A 7,525-nucleotide genomic window follows, 5' to 3' on the forward strand; every position below is an offset into this window, starting at 1 on the left:
AAAATTTCGCCATGGACAACTTGGAATTGCAATGGTCATTTTGGGGGACCTTTTGACATGAACAAAAATTGTTCATTTTCAGAGGTACCTTTGAACAAAAAGCAAAGAAACCTCCATGAGGAAGTTGTCAGGAGTGACTCTCTTCTTTGATTCTGTACTTCAAAGATTAATTATTGATGGTGTTTTAATTGCATGAGTTGATAAAATTGTCAAGGGCCCACATTTTGAAAAAAACAGCCGTATGTCATTTTCTGTTTGTTCCATTTTTTCTTTTATCCTTTCTGGTAAAATTTAATAATTAACTGATCAAAAAAATAATTTTTCAAAAATTTTCAAAAACTGATCAAAAAGTAATTTTCCATGCACTGTGGGAATATCTAATACAGATAAACATAAAATATTTTCTAAAAGAAAGAAATAGTTATTAAATCATATTTCTTTTTTTGAGGACTAGAAAGTGTCTGTACATAACAGCTTTTGTTTTTAGAGCTATGAAATAGTAAGAAATGGTTTTCATTTCAAAATAAAAGTAATTTTGGATCAGGGTCCAAAAAAATTAGTTTACCATATAGAAATAAATGTTAGCAAAACATTTTAATTTGTTCAAGACCAGGATTAAATTTTTCATAATTCAAAATTTCCTACTTGGTTTTATCAGTTAAATAAACTACCAGTGTTTCCATAGCTGGTTTATAATTAAAAATTACATATATATATATATATATATATATATATATATATATATATATAATTTTACTCGATGTAATAATAATAAGTATCTTCTTTAAAGGTTTAATTTTATAAAGTTTATAATGCTCCAAAAGAAAAATTAAATATTAGCTAAGTTATAATTTCCAGATTTTTCACTAACATCAAGATCATGGAGAAGTGATTAAGTTCATTGAGTCTGAACAATTCCTAAGTAAAATTTTTAAAAGATATGAAACACTTATTACTAAAAGTAATTTAACCCATACTTCTTAAAATGGCAATAGATTAACAAAATATACAAATGTCTGAGTAATTTTATACATATAATTTTATACATACGTATACAGAGAGTGCCAAAAAATGCATGCACAAGGAAAACTGTTTTAAATTGTAATACTCCATATATTCTGATAACAAAAGATGGATACAAGTCATGTGTATACATTTTTTGGTATATATATATCCTCAAAATCATCAACATAATATGAAATAAGTGCCCACAGATCAATAAAGTACAATAAGAATAATTAGGTTTATCTAAAATTCTCCAAGTTTAAATTAATTGTTCTAGCGACTTTGTCTATCAGATTTAGCATGCAAAAACTGACAAATTATAAAGAAAGTTTATCTTCTTTGGAGAAATATACATAAGTTAAATATCTTTAACATAAATATTTTTAAATTATTGACTTTCAGGTTAAGAGAAACATACTCATGCTTAATATCAGAACTGATACTATAACTGTGTACCAAAGATGTTTCCAGAATTCTGGGCATTTTCTAGGAATACAGACTTATGGGAATCATTAGAGACCTGTTGCTCTTTTAGTCTTTCATTAGCTCCAACAGCCAAGTCATATGTACCTTCTCTAAGAGCTATAATAGTAATGGTAAAACATGTAAAAACCTCAATTTATTTCTAGAGTCTCCACTAAATTTAGTGATTCCCATGTTTTTCAAACTCTTCTATCGACAACAATGCTTTCCACTTTGCAACTAGTCACCTAACTGCTTATGAAATGATGTGCCGTGTTCACATGTCACTGTCCCTAGCTGTGACACTCCAAATCCTGCCACCCTCCTTCAATTACCTGAAGAAGAAAAACTCCCATGGTTGCTTACCTCTGCTAGCCAATTTTCTATACTCCGCACGGCTTTCTGGAGACTCCCCTTAGATAACCCGGATTTAATTATGTTTGTTAATGGTTTATACTTACAAAGAAAAGCTTCAAGCAGTCTATGCTATCAAAGACTTAAATTTACCCTTAAAATATAAGTTCTTATTGTGCTCTAGTTGATAAAGTTGTTTTCCGTGGGGGTACATGTTAACCATTCTGATACTGCTCCATGGGCACCCTGGAACTGAAGAATTAAGTAAATGGATAGCAGATGGTGGGAGCCAGGTTTCTTACTGTTGGAGTGGGAATTTACAGGTAAGCAAGAGAGGATGTTAGAATGATCCATGCAGTAATGAATCAGAGTTTGAGGCAACAGTGTGAACTATCTTTAGCTAAATATAGATACAATGGTTACATATAGAAATATAGATAAGTATATATACGTGGTTAGTATACACACATACATTTCCTTGCTCTATTAGCTGAGAGACTAGAAACTATGGCATCTCAGTATCAATGACCACACCTGGCACCCAGATCTTGGATTCTAATAAAAAAGAACCTGGACTTTTTGGAGAAATAGGTGATTCTAGAACTGGGGCAGAAAATGTGCAAGATGAGCCTGGGGTATCTTATAGTGTCAAAAAGTAAAGAAGGGCTCGAGGACAAACAAACAAAAAACCCTACATGGATTGGGTTTGTTCAAGGGAGTCAGGAGGCAACTGGAAGAGTTCCCAGTGGCCAGAGCTGGAACAATTTGATCAACAAAATAGAGTAGTGTTGGATTATAACCCAAAATATAAACTAAATATCCATGAGTTCATACTGACACAAACACGTAAGTGAATAAGTAAATAAATGGGGGAAGAATAGACAAATCTCCTGTGCAGGAGAATTTCAAAAACTGTTTGTAGATACTCTGCTGTCAGGGAGGGGGTGCATAAGTCCCCATCCTTATGTATGGGTTTTGCATAGTGACTTCTTTCTGAAAAGGACAGTAAGAAAATGGGGAGGGGGATAGTAACTTTGTAGGGGGAGAAACCTGACAAATACCAGGAAGGGATCAAGGTCATTGTCAACGGTGATAAATCATGCAGCTAATATGTACCCTTGATGTGATGTGATGATGCCAACTGCACTGTAACTCTGTGGCTTTCCTCCCCAAGCTCATTATGCCAGTTTTTTTTTTTTAATTAAAGTTTATTGGGGTGACAATTGTTAGTAAAGTTACACAGATTTCAGGTGTACAATTCTGTAATGCATCATCTATAAATCACATTGTGTGTTCACCACCCAGAGTCAATTCTCCTTCCATCACCATATATTTGATCCCCTTACCCTCATCTCCCACCCCCTTTCCCCCTTAGCCTCTGGTGACCACTAAACAGAGAAACATATGATTTCACTGATATGTGGTATATAAATCTGAAAACAACAAAAGAACAGGACAAACAAATGAGAAACAAAAACCCATAGACACAGACAATAGTTTAGTCATTATGCCCATTTGATCATGAGTTAAACATTAGACAGATTCCACTGGCACCCTATAAAATACTTGACCAGTATTCCTCAAAACTACCAAGGTCATCCAAAACTAGAAAGGTCTGAGAAAATGTCACGCCCAAGAATAGCCTGAGGCGACATGACAACTAAATTTAATGTGGCATCTGGATGGGATTGTGGAAACACACGGGTAAAAACTAAGGAAATATGACTAAACTATGAGTTAGTTAATAAAAATTCCCTCATACTGGTTCGTTTACAAATGCACCATACAAATGTCGGCATCCAATCCAGAGCAAAGCCTGTTTCCTTAAACCTTAAATCCTTTTTGACATGCTGCGTACCTTGTCCTGTGTGCTCTCCCTTACTGCCACATGTAGTAATAACCCAACTTGTCAACTCCACGTGTGTTTCCGGTGGTCTTTGGCTGGGGAGCTTTGAGAAAACCATGGTTCAAACAAACAATAATGACTGTCAACATGCTGATAGTGGAAAGCTTTGGATTCATGTTATCTGAGAGTAATTCATGTTCTTTATTTATTATTGCGGTTAAAAAAATCTCATTCAAAACAGCTTTGCTTTTTTTATATGGTATAGATTCCCCCAAAAGACTAAGTATTTCTCTAATTGACCTCAAGATGGCAGGCTTGAATAAAAGATATTTCCATTTTAAAAGTTTGGGCTTCTCAAAAGTTCTCTGTGATGGGGAAGTTACTAAATGGCCTTTTTCTCATCCTGTATTGTTTTTAAACAATTGTACCTATGTTCCTTCCATCTTCATTTTCTTCATTGTTTCTTCAAGGGCCTGAGATTTTATTCTAGTTTTTTTCTTAGGATATTAAAGCCAGTCTTGAGACTCTGGAAGCCTCTAAAAATGGAGATAAATAGAAAAAGAGGTACATGTAGACAGTCATACTAGGATGGGATCAGGGATACGCATCTCTGCACTGCCCTATAAGAATGCCAAATTAGTAGTAGTAATACCTTAATTGTAAGAAGTCTTAGAATATTAATTCTAATTTACTCTCATGCATCTACAGTAATTTTACACTTTAATTTTGGGGGATGAATTTATCTACTATACCACTATGCCATTGAAAAAGTAAAGACTAACATAGGAATCCCAAACAGTGGTTTTCTAACATCATAATGTCTAAAATTCACCCCAAAAAAGTAAAACAATATTTTGATTCAATTTAGTCTTTAGAAAATATACAATTTCTTCCTTTCTAATTTTACTAGAAAAAGCAATATAGCATAGTAGTTAAGTACATAGGTTTTAGACAAACTCAAGACCTAATTTAGCTCTAATCTAGTTTAGATTTAATTCTGCCTCTTACTGGCTGTGTGATCATGGGTATGTTACTTAACCTCTCTGAACCTCATCTGTAAAATGAGGATAGTAATTTCACTCACAGGATTGATGTAAGGATCAAATCAGATCATGAATGGAAAGCACTTAGCACAGCTCAATAAATGACAGACACAATTATTATTATTTTGAGGCAAGGAGGGTAGGGTGAGGTGAGTAGTGTCACAAAAGAAAAATATACTGATTTTTTAAAAAGTATGTCAGCTTCCATGAGTAGTCAGATGACCCAACATTTAGCAACGATTCTCCTAAGGATTTGCTGTAAAATGGTGAGCAAATTATCTAATGACTTTATGAACCAGTTTCGTCATCTATTCCCACAGCATGTGTGTGAGCACAAATATGCATCAAAGATCAGTAGGTAGTTCCTGAATGTTCTATTCTGTATAAGATTGCTCAGAACCTCAGACAGCTCTGGGGCTAGGATGGGGGTGGGGTCCTAGGGAACCCCAATAATAAGCCTGATTGAAATCCCCACCAGCCCTACAGAACAGGGGCTTGGAAAAAATTTAATTTAGAACAAATATAATATCTATACATCTAACGATTACAAATTCTCACTAGGCCATAGATACAGGTAGATTTATTTTATATTCATTCTACAGCCTTGTGGGCTCCTTTTCAAGGAGTACTGAAGGAAGTTGGCTTGTTCAGTGTATTTGGTGAATCAGCATAGCTGATGGGACATAGGCAGACAAGTGAGATCCTTGTAAACCTAACCTGAGTCTTTGGGCAGCAGCTGGTGACGAAAAGTTGATGTAGGATTCACAGGAATCTAAGGAAATGAAATCTAAGATCTTATTTAGATCCATCTGTTATTTTTATTTTAATTAGGTGCTGATGGTGAATGCAACCTGCCCTCTGTCCCTACCAGATCTCTCCCCGGAGCCGCTAACTGGCGACCAACTGATGGGCTACAGAGTACCTGTCTCTGTCAAACTTCAGGGCAGAAAATGCTACGAAGTAGCCAGGAGCCATGGAGTCAGGGAGAGAGACAATTAGTTCTTTGTTAGAGAAAGTTGCCCGAGTAGTTCCGCTGGGAAACCGTCTCTTTTTCAAATATTATCAATTTTGGAATGTTCTCGCAAAGGCTTAATGTTCAAAGCAGCCCCTTGAATGTCCCAGTCCTCAGTACCAGACATATTTTTTCTGTGTTTTTGTTCCTTTGAGTTGTAGGCTCACTGTTCTGATTACTAAATTCAACCTCGGAAGATGGGAGAATTCATTGAACATCGAACAAACAAACCATCTTCATCAAAACGAAAAGGTCAGCAAGAAAGCCTGTTTTTTCCACATCAAATACACATGTCAGTAATGGCAGTGGACGCTGGGGGGCAGTAAGTCACAGCAAATGCAACTTTTCCTTTAAGCTCTTTAGTAATTAAATCAAGTTAATTCAATGTTGGCTTCCTATGCCTCCACTTTGAAAAGGAATTTTCCTAATAGTTTCTGTTGTTGAAGACGTATTATAGAGAGATATGTGGTCCAAAGCGTTCACTGAGACTAAGTCAATCAGAAAATGTGACTCAGTTTGTGAATTCAGTTATCTTGACAATTGATGGGACATTACAAATGAAAGGGTTTGCCTTTTTACTGCTTAGACTCAAAATTCGTACAAACTATTTTTAAAAATTGGTGTTTACCACTTTGTCCCATTTCATGGTAGAATCATCAAAAACTGTCTTTGATTGCTTGTATCTTTGTTCATAAGCAGGACGATCCTAGTGAGAGAGGAGTGAGACTGGGCCTGAGGGGTGTGTCCTCCCTGCTTCCCTGGCCCTGGTAACAGATGTGACTAAAGCGTGCTTAAAGGGGCTGGAGCACAGGACAGGGGGTGGGGCTTCTGCTTCACAGCTGTTTTAGGGCTGTGGTCACCTTGAGACAGGTGCGGCAAAGGCACCATGGGGAGGAGACATGAAGGGACCCAGAGCCGCCTGGTTTGGGAACAGATGGAGAGTCGTACAAGCCCAGAGCTCACCTTCCTTGGAGCGTGAACAAGGTGGCGGTCCTGTCTGAGCGCCTGTGCAGAGCTGGCTCTGGCAGGACAGACAGTGGCATACATGTTCTGGTTTTCATGGCACTGCAGGGCCCCTGCGTTTTTTTTGTGTGTTTTTTTTTCAGGTTTTCTCAAATGCCACCACCACCTTCATTACTCAGCCAACTGCTGCTGGCTTTGTTCTTCTGATTTTAGGGACCTGGGGCAGGGGAGATCACTCAAAATCACCTGGAAATAGGGGAATGCCAACGCCTCCCATCTTTGGAGAGGTATGGCCAAACTTTAACAGAGTGCAGAAGAGAAAGAAACCTTCAAGTATCTAAAATACTGTTCAGAAATAAGTATGAACTACAAATTTATCCTGGAATATAGCTACTGTTTAGTTGATTGTATCTAGTGAATACTGGGTGTCAGGTACTGTTCAAAACTCATTTAATCTTTATAATGACCCCATGGGGTAAAGTACTAAAATTCTCCCCATTTTATAGGTAGGGCCCTGGGGTACAAAAATGTTAAATAACTCAGCCAAGTTCACTCATATTAGCTACTAGTTAAGTATAATTTGAACCCAGGTAGTTTGGTACCATAAGCTATGCTCTTAACCATTACGCTATAATACTCTTAAAATGAAAAATGCAGTTTCCTTCTGTGAGTGAAAGAAAACTCATTTCAATAACAAATCATGTGCATTTTTGTAAATCATTGGAATAAAAGTGCTGTTTTACAGTGAATTACTTAACTCTTATTTGAAATTTATATTGAGGTTTTTGTCTAATTGTTTTAATTCCACAACCTGGTTACAGAAACTTCTTATAAAAATTT

This window comes from Rhinolophus sinicus, chromosome 16 (assembly GCF_057876585.1).
Source record: "Rhinolophus sinicus isolate RSI-liver-muscle chromosome 16, RSI-T2T, whole genome shotgun sequence".
NCBI lineage: Eukaryota > Metazoa > Chordata > Mammalia > Chiroptera > Rhinolophidae > Rhinolophus > Rhinolophus sinicus.